At 38.1% G+C, this 19,296-nt stretch overlaps 1 pseudogene; it reads right to left on the reverse strand.

The window, feature by feature from the left end:
• Window positions 1-3,595: 3,595 nt before the first annotated feature.
• Window positions 3,596-15,651, reverse strand: LOC143530113 (heat shock protein 90-6, mitochondrial pseudogene; annotated as a pseudogene).
• Between the last annotated feature and the right edge of the window lie 3,645 nt (window positions 15,652-19,296).

The following is a 19,296-nucleotide window of genomic DNA, read 5'->3' on the forward strand; positions in this document are numbered from 1 at the left end:
ATGGGTAATATGTATATATATATATATATATATATATATCTTTAGTTTGATGTCTATTGTGTTTGATTTATCGTATTTTTTGTTGTATTTGGAACTTTGTGGGTGTAGATAACTATAAACCCTCACGAGATCTCACTCGTCCACCCGGGCTACCGGGGGGTTTAAAGGGCTTGTTGCATATGCTAAATACAATCGTGATTCATACGAAAGTGAGTTAAGTCTTTTAACATTTTTAATTAGTTTAACAAAATTTATTATGAATTTAATTAATTCGGCTCGGTAATTTTTTTGATAAAATTAACAGAAAATCATTTTTACATAACTCTTAAAAAACTTATGTCTTACACATGTGAGAAGCTTGCTTCTACACGTCTCGATACTTTGCAGATTTGGTTGTTCGGTTGGTACTTGGATGAGACAAGTGTGCACGAGTTTTTACGAGAGTTACGAGCTGATGTACATTAAAATATACATATTTTCGGCATTAAATAATCTCTAAAAACTACAATTTCTATCAAATAACACAGCATAAAAGACTACTTATCATAATAAAATGTAATTTCATGTGAAATCAAGCCCCGAACGAAGAAACAAACGAAAACACGAAGAAAAACAGAAGAAAACACAAGAAAAACAAAGAAACACGCCCCCATGCATCAAGAAACACGCCCCCATGCTTCTGAACACCAGAAAAGACAAAAAGAATTAGCACATGTGAATAAAAAGCACGGGGTCGTGCCTCTCAACAACGGGGCCGTGGTCACCTTTCAAAAAAGATAAAAAAGAATTAGCACACATGTCAATAAAAAGCACGGGGCCGTGGTCACCTTTCAGAAAAGATAAAAAAGAATTAGCACACATATCAATAAAAAGCACGGGGCCGTGCCTCTCAACCACGGGGCCATGGTCACCTTTCAGAAAAGACAAAAAGAATTAGCACATGTCATAAAAAGACACGGGGTCATGGTGAGTCATCATGTACGATCTAACAACATGCAACTGGGACACGTAGACACGAGGTCGTGCTTAATAAAGCACGAGGCCGTGATTTTCTCTCCAAACAGCCTATAAATAGTGGCTCTTGTGCCATTTGAAGAGTGTGCCTTGAAAAGAATTCTATCTGGTTCTCTCTTATAAAAACACACACTAACACTCACATAGAAGATTTAGTGAATAGTTTGAAGGCTTGGAGGTCATCACCATCAACCATCATTATCATCCATCATCACCATCATTAAGAAGGAAGATTCATCTACATTTGGTTAGATCATTCCAAGTTTGATCATGTACTTGTTATCATCATTCATCTTAATGTTTATCATCATGCTCATTATGAGCTAAACTCCTTTTACCATCTAAAATCTATGAAGAAGCTGTGTTTTACTTGATAAATATACAAAACATGTGGTGTAGTCTAGTAAAGCACATGGTTATATTAAAATTATCTCTTGATGAGAAATGTTTCACCATCTTAAATCACTAATTCAAAGTTGGTGGTTGTCAATTATATTGGCAATCGTTCATGATCGATTCATGTTCTTGAAAGATAAAAATACTTTGATACATTATCGAATCAACGATCCTTATATTGTACTTAGAAATGATGAGATATAAGTTATGATGTATTTCTCTAAGTCTTGGTAATCTGAAAATGGCTTTGCTTAAGATATCAAGCTAGTTAAAGAAATCATATGTTAATGGAATGTGTAATCATAACCTACATAAATCAACCAAGGGGAGATTGTGTGATGAACTACAACCACCCGAAGTTGTTAGAATTGGTATTTGAGAAATCGAAGTCAATCATAATCTTTCTACTTTACGAAACTACTTGCCAACGTAAATTGACTTCATTGAGATGGCATGACATTAGGAAATGGTGGACTTTAAAATGTGCATGTTATCTCCTTAGTGCTAAAGATGCTCACTTAAGGTTTAAGGAGCTATCTATCATATATTGCTACGGCAAGTTTACCACATGTTTAAATATTAATTATCAATGCTAAAATGGAGTGGATTCTTGATTTTAGATGGTAACCTTCGTGTAATTGAACAACTCATTTAGAATATCTCATCTTGGTCACCTAAATATTACATAAGTATTTATATTTTATAAAAAGTTTGAAAAATTAATCCCCAAAATAATTAAAACCTCCGATTAAAGTAAAACAACGATTTATTATTAGAAACATTTGTGTCCACGAATCGCTACTTGGTTCTTACCAATACTATTCTACATATACGATAGGTACACTTGCCTATTTTGTGTGTTTAGTCTTTGTAGAAATCACTTTTATAAATTTTAAACACGATCTTGTGCAAAAGCAAAATAATCCATCTCTTATATTTTAAAAACAACACTAGCACGCAGCACGCTATCACGAGCCACGTTATTGTATTGCATTGTCATTCCTATCAGGCTATTACAGTTTCATAATCTACTTTGTTTTTTTTGTTTTAAGTGTTAGAAGTGTAATTGTATAATTGTTTAGTAGGACCATCACATTAGAAGCCCGAGTTTTAGAAAAGTTGTTAAACGATCAACTTTAACCCTGTCCCTCAAATGTTCGTTAATTGTTGAAATATTTTAACATGAAGGACAATGTAAATCTTAAGTGTAGGGATTAAGAAATTTGAAAATTTTAGCCTAATAGTACCTCGAAGAGTGTCCTGAAACCAAAGTTATTAATAGCTAATTATTGTCATTAATTCCAAGTTATAGGTTTCTGGTCATTGTTGGTTTTTCAGCTTCTTGATAGTTTTTCTAACAATTTTTTTCAAAAAAAAAGAGAGAGAGAAGTTGAAAATGGGGTAGTTTAGGCGAGGGTAACGAGTCAAGGGGACGGGTATACATGTTTCATATCGGCAGCCCATAATTCCCGACATATTGTGAGATAGCCCCTATACTTAACACACATATTATATAATAAATATAAAACATGTCTTATCATTAATTGAGGGAAACCGGTATGTTTTATAGAATTAGAACTTGCTTGTCGCATGCTTATCTAGATCTTAATACCACCACATGTGTGAAGATTAGGACTTTAGAAAACCTGTACATATATTTTTCCCTACTAAATAAAATTCTTTACATGACATTATCCGCCTAGGAGCTCAATTGGACGTTATTCTTTTTTAATTTGCTAAACCCACATTACACACCATTTTAGCCTTGGACTTTGTTTTTATTTTTACATGTGTGATGAAATCCAGTTCGTTATCGAGTTGTACATAGTCAGTTGTACATATGTCTCGGTAGAGTTGTAAGTATTTGTTTATCATTTTGTATAGCTTATTTATAAAATAAAAAACAACAAAAGCCAAAAAGAAGTATCGGGTTTATGTTCATTCGATTTAATTAGCAGTTTGTTTCTGATTATTTTAGTGTTGTAGGTTCCCTGGACGGATCACACGAGATATCTCGGTCTACTCAGGTGCGGAATCCCTGCGTAGATCGTTACGAGCGTAGAAAGCAAACCAAACAAACACACACGAATAAAACGAAACACGTTATATATTAATAACTGAACTCACGTGATATGAATCACTGATACAGACCTCTTTTTTTTTTTTTTTTTTTTTTTTTTCAAAATCAATTCCCTTTCTGGTAAGTAATATAGCAACTCTACATTCGTGTCCGTTTCCATTTTAGACTGCAAAAACAGAAACATTAATAACACTAGACCTCTCTAATCACATTATTCCAGAGCCCTGGCTTCAACTTCGCTCGACGTGCAAGCATCATTTCTGAGCAGTGGTGGTTTCAACTGGCTCGACCACCTCTGCTTCAAGGGTTGGTTGTGGTTCAGTCACAATCTCTGCCTCTTGTGCCTGTGAGCTGTGCATGTTGAAAGCTGGCTGTCTAGTCGACCATTTGTTTGACAAAGCCATGTTCATCATTTCATAAATCTTCCCACCAAGCTGCGACGGACTCTCAGGAGTGAAACCACTCGAAATCAATGCAGTATCATACAGCAGATCAATAGCTCTAAGAGCTTCTTCATCGTCACCATTGCTCTTGCAAGCAGCACTTAATGTCTGAATAATAGGATGTTCAGGATTGATCTCAAACACTCTCCTGCTTCTCATGAAGTCCAGACTAGATGTGTCACCAACTGTTTGCGACTTCATCAATCTCTCCATGTTTGCAGACCAACCAAACTTTCCAGAAACAAGAACACAAGGCGATGTTTTAAGGCGATTTGAAATTTGGACACTTGCAACTTTATCACCCAATCGTTTCTTCATCCAATCACAAATATGTCCAAATTCTTGCTTCATCTCTTTTTCCTTCTCCTCATTCTTGTCACCAATGTCCAAATCTTCCTTGTTGATGTCAACAAAGTTCTTTTCTTTATATGATTTGAGATTTGTGACAGCAACTTCATCAATAGGATCAACAAGGAACAGCACCTCGAGATCCTCCTCGTATAATCTCTCCAAAAATGGTGTATTTTTTGCACTTGTGACACTGTCAGCAGCGATATAATAGATATCTTTTTGGTCAGGTTTCACGTTCTCAACATATTCATCCAAGCTGATCATTTCTTCTTCACTCAGTGAAGAAAAGAATCGAAGCAATGGACCGAGACGCTTGTGATTTTCACGATCTTCAATGCATCCCAGCTTCAAATGCTTCCCAAAATTCTCCCAGAATTTCTCATAGTCCTCTCGGTTCTCACTCACGGATATGCCAAGAATCATATCAAACGCCTTCCGAACCAGTCGTTTCCTCATTATCCGCACGATGCGGCTTTCTTGAAGAATTTCACGTGACACGTTCAAAGGAAGGTCATTAGAGTCAACAACACCTTTGATAAAGCTTAAATATCGTGGAAACAATTCTCCATCAAAGTCGTCTGAAATGAAAACACGTTTGACATAAAGTCTTATATTCTTGGTTTTTGGACTCACAATGTCTCCCTTATCCATTGGAGTGATAGCGGGCACATATAGAATTGATCTGAACTCAACCTCACCCTCTGTTGTAAAGTGTGAAGATGCTAAAGGTTCTAAGTACTCATTGAATGTATTCTTGTAGAATTCATTATATTCTTCTGTTGTAACTTCCTTAGGGTTCCGAAGCCATATAGGCTGTGTCTCGTTAGTGAGATCCCAATCCCAGTATTTCTCAACAACCTTTTTAGTTTTCTTCTTTTTCTCAACACCGTCATCAGTCCCGTCCTTCTTGGCCTCGGCTGGATCCTCATCAACCTCAACCTCTTTTGTGTAGCCCTTTTCTTGCCACGTGTAAATCGGGAACGACACAAACTGAGAATAATTCTTTACGAGTCTCTCGATTCTCTCGGGATGAGCAAAATGTTTTTCATCACGCTTGAGATGCAATTGGATAGAAGTTCCTCTAGGTATAAGTTTCTCAGTATCGGTTTCTTCTCGGACAATATAAGAGCTTGAATTGGCCTCTCCTTCCCAAACATATTGCTTATCAGATTTGGGACTCTTTGTTGAGACCACCACCTTATCAGCAACCAAAAAAGCTGAATAAAATCCCACACCAAACTGACCAATCAAATTGTTGTCGGTACCAGCATCTTTGCTATCCTTCAAAGCTTTAAGAAACTTTGCAGTTCCACTATGGGCGATTGTTCCTAGAGAATCAACAAGCTCTTGATGCGTCATACCAATACCTGAGTCCGTGAGAGTGATTATTCCATTTTCTTGATCGGTTTGAATGCGTATGTCAAGTTCAGGAGCACCCTCCAAAAGCTGTGGGTCAGTAACACTTAGGAAACGTAGCTTGTCCAACGCGTCACTTGCATTGCTGATGAGTTCACGGAGGAACACCTCTTTGTTGCTATATAGACTGTTAACAATAAGATCCATAAGCCGACTTACCTCTGCTTGATACTCATACTTCTCCACAGGTGCATCAGGTCTCTGAAAGTCGGAAGCAGTCGACTCAAACCGCCTACCAGATGGAATCATGTTAACCGATTTCAAAGGCTTAGCAGAAGCAGGCCCACTGTACGATGCAGGAGCTAAAACCGAATACCATCTCCCACTAGCATCCCTCTTAACATCCGAATCATTGAAATTGGGGGAAGCCGCGGCGGCTGCTACGGCGTCACGGCGGCGATGGGCGCCGTAGCGGAGGAGAGAGTCTGTATCAGTGATTCATATCACGTGAGTTCAGTTATTAATATATAACGTGTTTCGTTTTATTCGTGTGTGTTTGTTTGGTTTGCTTTCTACGCTCGTAACGATCTACGCAGGGATTCCGCACCTGAGTAGACCGAGATATCTCGTGTGATCCGTCCAGGGAACCTACAATTGGTATCAGAGCATTTGCTCGATTGTGTGGTTCGGGATATTCACGCGGGTGTAGAAATCGTCCCGTTTCGACTATTCGCGGGACGTGTTTTCTGTGTTTTTGATCATTCTTACCTCCTACCATCGTGTTCAAGCCTTTACACCATCAAAAACCTCGTTAAAATCCGATTTACAGATCTGCAAATCTTCCATGTTCATCAGGCGAAGTTGCCATCACTGTGCGTAGGGTTTCGGCGAAGATATAAGGTTAAGCGAAGTTATCCACAACTTCGCCTACCTTCTCAAGTTCGCCTAACTCAAGCGAAGTTCTCTACAACTTCGCCTACCTCTTAAGTTCGCTTACCTCAAGCGAAGTTAAGAATCAGCGAAGTTAATCAGCAGTGTTATCAGCGAAGTTCTTCAGCGAAGTTCTCTACAACTTCGCCTACTTCAAGCGAAGTTATCCGTAACTTCGCCTACAGTACTTTAATATAAAAAAAAAATTTCTTATTTTTTTCAGGTTTCTTACTTTTCGGGAAAGATGTCGTCGATCAACATCTCTGAGTTAGTGAAGATGGAAGTTGAAGCAGGGTCAGCTACCAAGGCCCCAAGATTGCTGAAGGGAACCGATTTCGTTGCATGGAAGGATCGGTTCATACAATACGTCAAATACCAGGATGCGAAGATGTGGGTATGCATCCAGGATGGTTATATTCCACCAGTTATGGAGTATGAAGGTCGTGATCAAATAAAAAAATATAGCAAAATGGAAGAAGAAGAGAAAAAGATGTATGAGGCCGAGAGCAAGGCTCATGCTGCTATTACTATGGCTCTTCCTCAAGAGATCCTTCATACGTTCAGAAAGTATACGTCAGCAAGAGAACTTTGGGAAGCTCTTGAGAACAGATTTGAAGGGAATGTAGGAATCCGTGCTTCAAAGATAAAATTGCTCAAAACCCAGTTCTCAGTCTTCAAGTATTTGAAGAATGAATCCTTAGATGATATTATCACTCGATATTACCATCTGATGACTGAATTGAGCAACTATTCAATTTCCTACCGAGAAGAAGAAATAGTTGAGAAGCTTCTAGATGCTCTCCCACCAAAATGGGAGATGTACACTGTGCTGATGAGGGAAGACAAAGACTTTCCCACATATGATCTAGAAACGACAGTCAACAAGCTCAGAACCTTTGAGCTTAACATGGTCAGAAAAGAGACACCTATGGATCAGGTTCAAGATCCAGGTATGTATGGAGCTAAAGTCAACACTAGCTCAGGATCGAAGACTGAATCTGCTGCCTACTACACAAAGGGAGAGTCGGGCCCCAACTCATCACATGAGGGGCATGTGTCAGTTAACACAAATGGGGATGTTTGCTATGTAGCAGCTGGATCGAGTGGTTCTCATCCCCAGGTAAGCAAGAGTAGTTGCTCTCCAAGTTCTCCCAGCAACAACTACTCCAAGATGCCTATGAGTGTCAAGTCTGCTGAAGAGCAGTTTGGCCTCTATGCTTCTTTTATTGCTTCATATGAGAACTACATTCAAGGGAAGATTGTTGATCCAGCTATGTTGGATGAAGATTACGATCAAATTGATGCTGACGATATGGAAGAAATGGATTTACAATGGCAAATGGCCATGATCGTGAGAAGAGTAAAAAGGTTTATGAGAAAGACGGGAAGGAAGTTTGTCGGTGGAAAGCCGGGGTTTGACAAGGCAAAGGTGAGATGCTACAATTGTCAACAAAACGGTCACTTTGCAAAAGAATGCAGGAATGAGTGTGTGGAACGAAGTCAGGGTAGGTCTCCACAGCAAAGTGAGGGTAGAAAAGATTATAGTGCCATGATGTCCAGAGAAGATGGTGAATACAACTGGAACCTGCTTTCTAAAGAAACTTTTGAGCAGGCAAATTTGGCAAAGGTAGAAACTGAAGAAAGCGAGAAGGTTACCGGAGAGGAAAAAGCTCTTATGGCAGACGTTAATGACCAGCTCTCCGAGGTATGTTCTAAACCAACTTGTTCAAAATGTGAGAACTTGTCTGAGCAACTAGCAACCATAACCGATCAGTATGTTAGGTTGGATGCTGAATTTAAAACCTTAAAAGAAGATCATCACTTTATTAAATCAAGAGAAAATAATTATAAAATTAAAATAAAAGCTTGTGAAAAAGATGTTAAAAGTCTAAAAACAAAACTTGCTGAAAAAATTGAAGTGATTGATTTAAGCTATGAAGTTTTGGAAGAAAAGACCAAACTAATTGATGAGAGAGAAAAACAGATTGCTGACCACCAGGTGAAAGTGGTGGAACTGAATCGAAAACTGGAGCAGTTCAGAAATTCCTCTGCTATTCTTGATCACCTTGTTAGTGATCAAGGTTCCTCTGCTAAGAGATGAGGAATCGGTTATCATGAGGTTCCACCACCGTACAATCACAATTACACTTTTAACCCTAGTGTTCAGAAATCTGTTGACTTTGAGGTTGCTCAGACAGTGCCAATTAAAGTAACGGTTAAAGAACCAAATGTTAGTAGAGGCGAAACAAGTTCGCCTGTTTCAAGTGTTGAAATTTCTGATCAAAGTCCAGTCTCGTCAGATTCGGATAAGTCATCCGAGTCTGGTAAGGCAAAAGAGGAGGTTGTGTTACCCAAGAGTGGAGAAAAAGATAAAACAAATAAAAGGAGTACTCCACTAAACCCGTACGTCCCACCATATGTGAGACGAAAGGGCGGTAATATAGCCTCGACATCTAAAGCACCTGTTGATAAAAAGGTTGAACATAGGTGTTGTTTTAGATGTAATCAATTAGGACATCTTGTTGCAAATTGCCCTCTGAAGCAGCGATTCAGAGGTGTAAGGCCTACTAAAACTGAGAATAATACTAAGAGTTATTATCATGCTCCTAAAAATGAAAACCATTTAAAATTCAAAAATGTGACTAATTCAGGTTTTCATAGAAACAAATCTCAGTTGTACACTACTAATAACCAAACCACAAGCGATAATTCTTTCAATTCACAAAGGTTTGGAAGGCCTCACAATCAATCTTCAATGAGATATCCTAATGGGACTTACAGGAATTATCGAGATACTAACTTTGGAAAGCCAAAGTTTGGGATGTATAGATCCAAGACCAATTGGTCTTGGGTCCCTAAATTCTAATCTTTTGCTTTATTGTGCAGGAACAGTTGAACAGGGCTGCCAACAATCTTTGGGTTGTAGATAGCGGCTGTTCCCGGCACATGACGGGTAACAAATACTTGTTACACGATTTGAAACCTGTTCAAGGAGGGAGAGTGAGCTTTGCCGGTGAAAGTGGTGGCAAGATTACTGGAATGGGAACGGTGTCAAACGGAAAGATGACTTTGGAGAAGGTTAACTTTGTAGAAGAATTGAAGCACAATCTGCTGAGTGTGTCGCAGATCTGTGATAAGGAGTACACCGTTCATTTTACTAAGAATGAGGCGATTGTGTTGAAACCTGGTTTTCAGATACCAGAGGAGTGGATTGTGATGAAGGCTCCACGTGAAAGAAATACATATATTATGGATATGAGATCAACTGAAATGGCCACGGCAGAATCATGCCTTATGACAAAAGCGAGTGAATCAGAGTCCGAATTGTGGCATAGGAGAATGGGGCACATTCATCTTCGGAAGATGAACCACATTGTCAGGAATGGACTTGTGCTGGGCGTTCCCTTGAAGAATTTCAATTTTGAAGATAAATGTATAGCGTGCAAGAAGGGAAAGCAGCACAAGAAATCCCATCTCACCAAGAAAGTCAATTCAATTGCCAGTACTCTGGAATTGCTTCACATGGATCTCTTCGGTCCCGTGAATGCAAAAAGTCTAGGAGGAACTTCTTATTGCTTGGTGATCACTGATGACTACTCACGATATTCGTGGGTGTATTTCCTGAAATCAAAAGACGAAACGGCTCAGATGGTGAAGAATTTGATTACCAAAGTTGAGAACGTTATGGATAAAAGGGTTAAGTTCATCAGGAGTGACAATGGAACGGAGTTCAAGAATTTTGAGATGGAGATCTTCTGCCTTCAGAGTGGGATTGAACACCAATACAGCGCTCCGTATACACCGCAACAGAATGGAGTGGCTGAAAGGAAGAATAGAACATTAATTGAAGGAGCCAGAACTATGCTGGCTGATTCGAAGCTTCCTGTGGTGTTTTGGGCTGAAGCTGTTGCTACAGCCTGTTATGTTCTGAATAGAGTCTTAACTGTTAAAAGACTTGGTAAAACGTGTTATGAGCTTATGCATGGGAGAAAGCCCAACTTGAGTGGTCTTGAACCATTCGGGTCCCCTTGTTCGATTTTGAAGACAAATTCTAAATTTGGTGAAGTAGCCGATGAAGGAATCTTAGTCGGTTATGTTGTTGGGACTCCCAACAGACGTGTCTTCAATACATCGACCAGCAAGGTTGAGGTGGTGTGTAACACCGATATCACAAGTTACCAACCGCCAAAACCAAGCAACGGACCTGCTGAGTTTTTCGACTATGTTAAACTTTTTAAGTCTTTTAACATACCGTATTTGGATATTGCTGAAGAAGAAGAGAGAGTTGCTACGAAGATGATCCTTGATGAGGAAGAAAACCTATTGCAAAGACAGCTGATCGATAAATGTCAACCTTCCTCATCAAATGCTGTCGATACCCCTGCTACCTCGACTGAAGAAGAATTTTTCAATCCATTTCACTCTCAGCATGAAACAACCATAGACGAGCTCTCTTCTAACTTGGAAGACAATTTGCATGTCGATTGTTCCTACTTCTGTACAGGTTACAAGCGCCGCGGATGTTCCCGTGGTGGCTACATCAGCTGTCGGCATCCCATCCATCACACTACAGACGACGACTCCGGAGATTGTGTCGTTACCACCTCCAACGCTTACTCCTTCAGAGGTGGTGGCACAATTTGTAGAGTCTACCGTCGTTGCAACTGCAGGGTTGTCGGTCACGATACCACCTGCGGTTACGTCCACAACTGCTTCTGATGTCCCGGTTACATTCGAGATCCCTTCTCAGTATACTCAAGATACATCTAACATGAGGTTTGATTTCGATGCAACCCTCTCAGACTCGGAGAGAATAGCTGCACTTGAACAGGTCGTGGCAGAGCAATCAAGGATAAACTTTATCCAGACCCAGGCTATTCAGCGCCTTGTGGCAGAGAATCAATTACAGTCGTCCCTCCTGGTTGAACATGGGCGAATTATAGATGCTATGAAGGAGTTCTTGGCATCTCAGGGGGAGACAGGCTATAGAGGCGACGAGTTAAGGACGAAGAAGCGTTTTGATAGAGACGATGATCCCAATGCACCGAAAGGTGCAGGTGGTGAGTTGCCAAGAACTACTCAAACTCTTGGGACTTCCACAGCTCAGGGGGAGTCTGGTGGTGATGAGGTGGTGATGGTTGATGATGATGATGTGATCGATGAGTTGAAAGAATTGGATGATGATATGCTAGAGGATGATGTGATGTTTGATGATGATGTGCTGCCTATTGAGGAGATTGAGAAGATTGGAGCACAGATTGTGATTGAAGATGAGATTGAAGAAGGTGAAATACTTGAAGAAAATGTTGAACACGAGATCCCAGATGTTGAGAAAGCCGATATGGGTACTGAGATGGAAAATGACGAGACTGAGTGGGAGGAGCAGCCTAGGTGGAAGGAAGGCTGTGCTCATTGGTTTATTAAAATAAGAAGCCTGCTGTTCCAACCATGTTCAAGAAGAGTTATAATATCAAAGGCTATGCTGAGTCGAAGAAATGAATTATTTGTTGGCTATATGATGAACAGATAAAGTTGTTTGTGGTGAAACGTTTTGATGGGATTCAGTATTTTAAAAGAACGTTGAGATCTCTCAATACATTGCCTGAATGTGAGGTGAAGGATTTGGCTAGATTGGGGCTGATCAATAGAAGTGATGACAACATGGCAAGGGTTATTGGGAAGATCGTGTGGAAAGAAAGCATAAAAGAGAAGAAGTTTGAGTTATTAAAGCCACAGAAGGGAAAGCTAGTGGAAGATAAAGAAAGGGGAATGAGAGCAGATGGCAAGCCATGGATGGTAATGAAGTATAAACCGATTCGATGCATTAAGGAGGTTCCAATGAAGATTATGCCTCAAGATGTGTTGAAGAATCTTAAATGGTGGTATGTTGATTGCCAGATTGCTGAAGCCGTGATGGAAGACGAAGACGAACAAGAAGTGCTGAGGGTGTATGATCCGATGCATCTTGTTAACTTATCGAAAGCTGATCTGCAAGTGTTGAATGAAAAGAAGATATTCTATATTCCTGCTTGGAAAGACGAAGCGAGGAAGTATCAGCGAGTAGTCACGGTATGTGTTAGAGAATGAGTGCATGCGTGAAGATTACAAGACAAGTGCTTAAAGATCAAGATATGAAGCTACTGCCAAGGGGGAGTCTGTTGGTGCATGAATGTCAGTAGTTCATAGTTTAGTGTCTGTAATCGAGTCTGTAATGTTATTTATGTTTTTGTTTAAGCGAAGTTGTTAACAAGTTCGCCTAGGCGAACTTGTTGAACAAGCGAAGTTATGGACAACTTCGCCTGAACATATCAGGCGAAGTTGTCGTGTATTTATATATAGGTTACGGCTTGTTTTGTGTTGGTCAAGAAGTTAGTCGTTTTGGTTAATCGAGTTCATTGAAACGTGAGGACGAGAGTCTGTATCAGTGATTCATATCACGTGAGTTCAGTTATTAATATATAACGTGTTTCGTTTTATTCGTGTGTGTTTGTTTGGTTTGCTTTCTACGCTCGTAACGATCTACGCAGGGATTCCGCACCTGAGTAGACCGAGATATCTCGTGTGATCCGTCCAGGGAACCTACAAGTGTGTATTTGTAAAACTAGGTTTCATCCACCTTAGTCACTAAATATGTCTAATCTGCACCCAAACCTAAGCCACAGAAAAACCTTAGTCCGAGTCTTTATGCAACCGGTGGGTAATGGGTGGAGATAAGACTGACTTGCAAATATATTAAGTTGTGACTCATATTTGGTATTTGAGAGCAGAGACATATACTAACACCTCTTTTGCTAGTCCACGTATTAAACCGGGAGGAGTGTTGATGGTGTGAGGGGTATGAACATGTATGCCTTAATCAGAAACAAAGTACACTCGTCAGGGCAGCTCTATTTTTTTTGTAGCATTAATATTTATATTTATATTTGTGGGTTGTCAGTCTAGAAAATGTCAGTCTGGGAAACTGGGTATGACCTTAAACCTTACTAGTATTAATAGTGATAATTGACATACATGATGGAGGTTGATGTTTACTTTAAAGTTTGCTTGAGAGCAATGAAAAGATGAGTGTGAGGATGTGATGGTTGGTTAATTAATTTGTATATATTTATGTTCGTTTATTTACTAGTTTTAATAGTTTATTGTGTGAACTTTGGTACTTCATACGCGTGTATTGTATTTCAGGTCACGGGTATTTAAAGCAGCTAGTTTGGACCCGTTGAGGCACGGGATGAAGATCCGGGACGTCCAACACGCAAAACAATGCAAAATAACATTTGTTGTTGGTGAAGAGGTAATTATTAACTTCTTAAATAGTTTGGATTTTAGTTATCCAGTAACAAAATACATGAAGTTATTTTATGTATTTAATATATGTTTACGTAACAATCATTAGTGATGTATGACCATCAACTAAATAATTGTGAGTTGTAGTGTCACTTGAAACATGTTGATAAAAAAATATATGTAAAAATATTTAGTATTCAATAAAAGTAGGGGAATGTTAACATACAAATGAAATTAACGTGCTAAACGTAAGAATCAAGTAGAGTAATTATGTAATTACTCTATGATGTGATTACATAATTACTCTACTTGTATATACATAATTACTCTACTTGATTCTCACATTTAACCTGTTAATTTTATTTGTATTTGATCCAAACCTAATAAAAGCATATATCTTTACATATCATTGTAAACAATAATTGCCAAAAGATAGAAAACATCTCACTCGCATTTCATATTTACCATAACATATGGTCATATGAGTGTAAAATGTGAAAGTCCATATACCCAAGTAGTGTTTAGGTGATGAATCGCAATTTACATCTATCTCTCACCACGGATTGCCTTATATACTTTATTTTCAAGTTTATTAAAATATTGTCACGTTTTAACATTAAAAAATATTATATATATATGTCATGATAATACGGAAAAAAATTCATGTAATTTATTATTAATGATAATATAAGAAAAATATTTAAACATACAAAAGAACATCGCCTGTAACTTTCTGTCAAATTTTAACTTCAGAAAAAAGAAGAGTACAATCACACTTATACGGGGGCAATTAACATGTTGAACAATGGCAATCAACATGTTGAACAATGGGCAAGAAAGATTCGGTTCATGTGCATAACTTATTAAGTAGGACTGGGTACTATACATATAATATTTTTATGAAATTCAAATTAAAATAATAATTAGGTTTCCTTTAATTGAATAATTAGAATATTAGAAATACTATAGGTTATAAACTCGATTGATACATGGGATTGAGCACAAAATAATTATGAAATTAAAAGAAATTTATAATAAATAAATACATATTAATTATGTAGTGAACTTTCACTAATCTATTTTTTGCTCAAGTGATGATTCCCTTAGAAAATTTAAGATTTTTTTTTTATGAAGAGATGAATTGTCATATCACAAATTTATAAGTTAAACTAAGGCAAATGTTTTAGTTTAGAAGGCAAAGAAATTTAGTTTTGCCATTAAAATGGTTCGTATTTACATATATATTTATCATCGTACTTATAAACGATAAATAATTAAAGCTTTTTATTCAGGGTATTGAATATCTTGAAAATTCACCTATTCAAACAAAAACATTTCGTATATATCAATCCAACTTTCTCATAGACGCCAATATATAACTTTATTGTCACCATGTTTCGTTAGTCATAAGAACATACAACTTTTCATAGACACCAATAACTTAATTGACATCACATGAAGTGATCCAACACTCATAGCACCAAGAGATTGGTTAATAAAAATTAGAAATACACAACTGAGAAGATAAAAAAATGTCGAATGTTGGCTTCTTCTTGGCTTTGGTTCCATAATCAATTTCCCTCTTATTTAGATCACTTCCGCTTTCTCTAGAAGCTATGTTTGATGCATCAAACTGTAAACGTCAAATTAATTTGTAAGTCAAATTGTAAAATTCACGTTGATTTAGGAAAGTCAAACTAGGTTTCCTATAATAGAATAATTAGAATGTTAGAAATACGTGGGTACTTATGAAAGGATACACGATCGAACAATGAAAGTTACGAAATTAGTGAACATGTTAGAGGTAGGTTAGCAAATTACATAGTACTTTTTAATAACGAAATATGCAATATTTATTTATGTTTATAAAAAATATTGATCTAACATGCTTTAATGAATAAGTAACACATAGACGGATCGATCTTAGTATGATAAAAGTCAAAAGTCATTCTATACTATAAGAATTTTTATTTTGTATTATGTAAATTATGTATATTGCACTATTCACACTTATTTTCGAACGACTATATATTACATTACGTAAATAGTTGACCTATGCTTTTGTTATCTACTAATATAATAAATAAAAACCTATTTTTGCCACATGGCAACTAATTATACTATATTTGTGACACTTGGCAAATTTTTGTTCAATCATTAAAACTTTTTTTTCTTTATTTAAATTAAAAAGATAATCAAATTTGGTAAATGTTTTGGTAACTGACTTTTTCTTTAAATATGTCACCCCATTTATGAATTAATTATTTAGTGATTAAAAATAATAATGGTGTAACATTGTAAGATAAAATTATTGTAATTTTTGAGACTCCAAGAATAGAAGTATCTCTACTTGACACGAGTCATATGAGCGCATATTATTCTTCCATTAATCATCATCATCATAATTATTTAAAAATACAAGATTAAAGGACTTAGCTTAAAGAATCAGCGCTCAGTTTTTAAATATTTCAGTATTACAATATGATTTATAATTAATAATATTATATATACAAGTGTTCAATTCAAAACTAATTTGAAGTAGAAAATTATGAAAATCACACAAACACTTATACATCATGCATTAAAAATATAATCACATGTAATGAAATAGAGTATATATGTCTATATTTGTGTTTGTACCATTTTGTAAATTTTTATTTTCAATCATTAAAACTCTTTTTCTTTAAAAAAGATAATCAAAATTGGTACAAGGGTATCCCATAACTAACCTTTTGTTATAAAAAAAATATATTAATTTTCATATAATTTATAACACGCATGTTGACATTTCGTGACTCCGTAAATCATATATGACGTAATTGACTTTCTCCCTTAATGATATCATACACATAATCTCAAGCAATTCCATCTATCAAATTAGAGTTTGAAATTTTATCTAGATAATAAAAAATCAATAACATAATCTCAAGCTATTCCATCTATCAAATCTTAGTTATGTCGATTTATCTGTAAATACTTTCATGATTTCTCCAAAACTCGATAATAAACGTCTAAGGTTTACGATTTGTTTGCATGTTTGATTTGATAGATTTTATGAAAATCTAGGTTAACGTCTTAAAATTATTACAATACTATTGAATTTATTAAATAGTATTTTTGTAACATCATGAATAAATCGGGTCAAAAATATCAAAGTTCAAAAAGTCTAGGGATCAATTCTGCCAAATTCCAAACTCCAAGGTTAAAAATGAAAATTCTGATTTCTTGTCCTATCGCGATATGCGACGGAACAAAAGACGAGCCCATCGCGTATCGCGATGGGGCTTGGTGTTGGTGCATGTCGTGTAACAGATGATCTTTTGTGTTTGTTAGAATTGAGAGCAACGGTCAAAGGGGAGACTGTTGGTGCAGTTTGTGACCGTCGCTATGCAATTCAGACCAGCGGAGACGCCAACGGCGAAGTTAGAACAACTTCGCCTTAGGCGAAGTTATAACAACTTCGCCAACGGCGAAGTTGTAACAACTTCTGCCTTAGGCGAAGTTGTAACAACTTCGCCATAGGCGAAGTTAAGAACAACTTCGCCTACTGGCCCAAGCCCAAGCCCGAGAAGATGTTTTGTCTATATATATGTGTGTCTTGTTTAGGTTTTGTATTCAGTAATTCAGAGAGTTGTGTGTTACAGTTTGAGTGTCGAGAGAAAACAAACAGAGAGAGAGTGTCGTTAGGGACGACCCGAGGTAGAGCTCACCTCGGGTCGGACGTGTTTCTGTTTATGTTACGGTATGTAACGTGTTTGTTTAATTATTATTATAAAGAATCTGCAGATTTGTTTATCCCGTTCTTGTATTTGTTCGTGTATTTGTTCGTGTACGTGTTTGTGTTCTTCATCTTGTACACCATTAACGAGTCTAGGAGGATTCCGCACTCCTAGACCTCGTGCGGATCTCGTATCGATCGGCGACGCCCCCGGGGGGACCTACATGAGAATCCTAACAGTCGCCGATTCAGTTCAGGCGAAGTTAGGGTTTCGGCGAAGTTATCCACAACTTCGCCTGACGATTAATTTCGCCTGAGGCGAAGTTATCCGCAACTTCGCCTGAGGCTTAATTTCGCCTAACCCTTATCTTCGCCTGAGGCGATGTTGTGAAGAGGCGAAGTTATCATTAACTTCGCCCAGACCATTTTACTTAAAATAATTAGACGAACTTAAAGATGAAGCGAAGTTGTTCCCAACTTCGCCTCACCTTTAACTTCGCCTATACAGGTTTGATCACAACTTCGCTCCTGGTAATCAAGCGAACTTGTGTACAACTTAAACGTTTATCTAACTTGGTTCGTTTAGTGCAGATATGGCTGCTGTTGGAGGTGCAGGAGGTGCAGGTGATGACGGTGATGATCACAGACAATTCTTCCCAGCTCATAACCAGTTCATAACACTTGACCCAGATGCAAAGGGCATGGAGGACTATAGGGAGATAATTACTTTTCTCCTGCGCTCAAGGATATATCATGCAATAACCACTACCCTGCCTATTTCCCTACCGAATATTGAAGACTTTTGGGAGACGGTAGAGTACGATTGCCGGGTTGAGCCCCCGGTTATGCGAGCCACCGTAAACGGTCAAGTTGTTCAGTTTTCTTCTGAACATATACGGGTGGCGTTGCAGTTTGGTGAAGAGACGAGGGATGACCCAACAGAGTTTGTTGCGCCATTCCGTGATGGGGCGTTTCTCAGGATGGGGTATTCTGGTCTCTTAGGGGACACACAACGGAGGAAGGGATTCCTTTTAGATCAGTGGCGCTTCCTTATGCACGTCATGATCGTATGTATGTCAGGACGGAAGGCAGGCACTGATGGAATGGGTGCGACAATGCAGTCTGCTATGACTGCATTGACTTATAATAAAAGATATTCTTTCAGCCAGATGATCTTTTATGAGATCGATAGGCAACGAAGGGCTGTGGCGCGTGAGCGGTTTACAATGTATCCTCGATTCCTACAGATGATTTTCAATCATGTGGCTCCGACGCTGCCTCAACGACGCCCTATTCGATACGTGGAAAGTGTGACAAAACGTATCTTTGCACAGTGTCGCACTTCCAGCGCACGAAGCAAGCCTGAGCTGCGTCCCAGGCATACTCCGCTCTTTGGGTATCTTATAAACCCGGAGTATGTGCCTGCGGCAGGGGACGAGTTCAGAGACCCAAGACCACAACAGGCGGCAGCACCTCAGGCTGTATCAGCTGCGCCTGCTGTATCTGCTGCTGTGTCAGCTGCAGAGATTGATCTTGACGCCATGTTCGGCGGGCAAGGATTGTTTGATATGGACCGAGTTGATCCACAAGAGAATATTCAAGTCTCGGGTCCACAAGCTGATTTTGATGATGTGATGGAAGAGGCTAGAAGGATGATGGTAACGCATGAGAGAACGGTTGGTAAACAAAAGAGAATTGTTGATGACGACGACGAGGAAGATGAT

The sequence above is a fragment of the Bidens hawaiensis genome, unplaced genomic scaffold, assembly GCF_021521415.1.
Source record: "Bidens hawaiensis isolate Kalapana, Puna unplaced genomic scaffold, B.hawaiensis_p1.1 tig00008841_1, whole genome shotgun sequence".
Classification (NCBI taxonomy): domain Eukaryota; kingdom Viridiplantae; phylum Streptophyta; class Magnoliopsida; order Asterales; family Asteraceae; genus Bidens; species Bidens hawaiensis.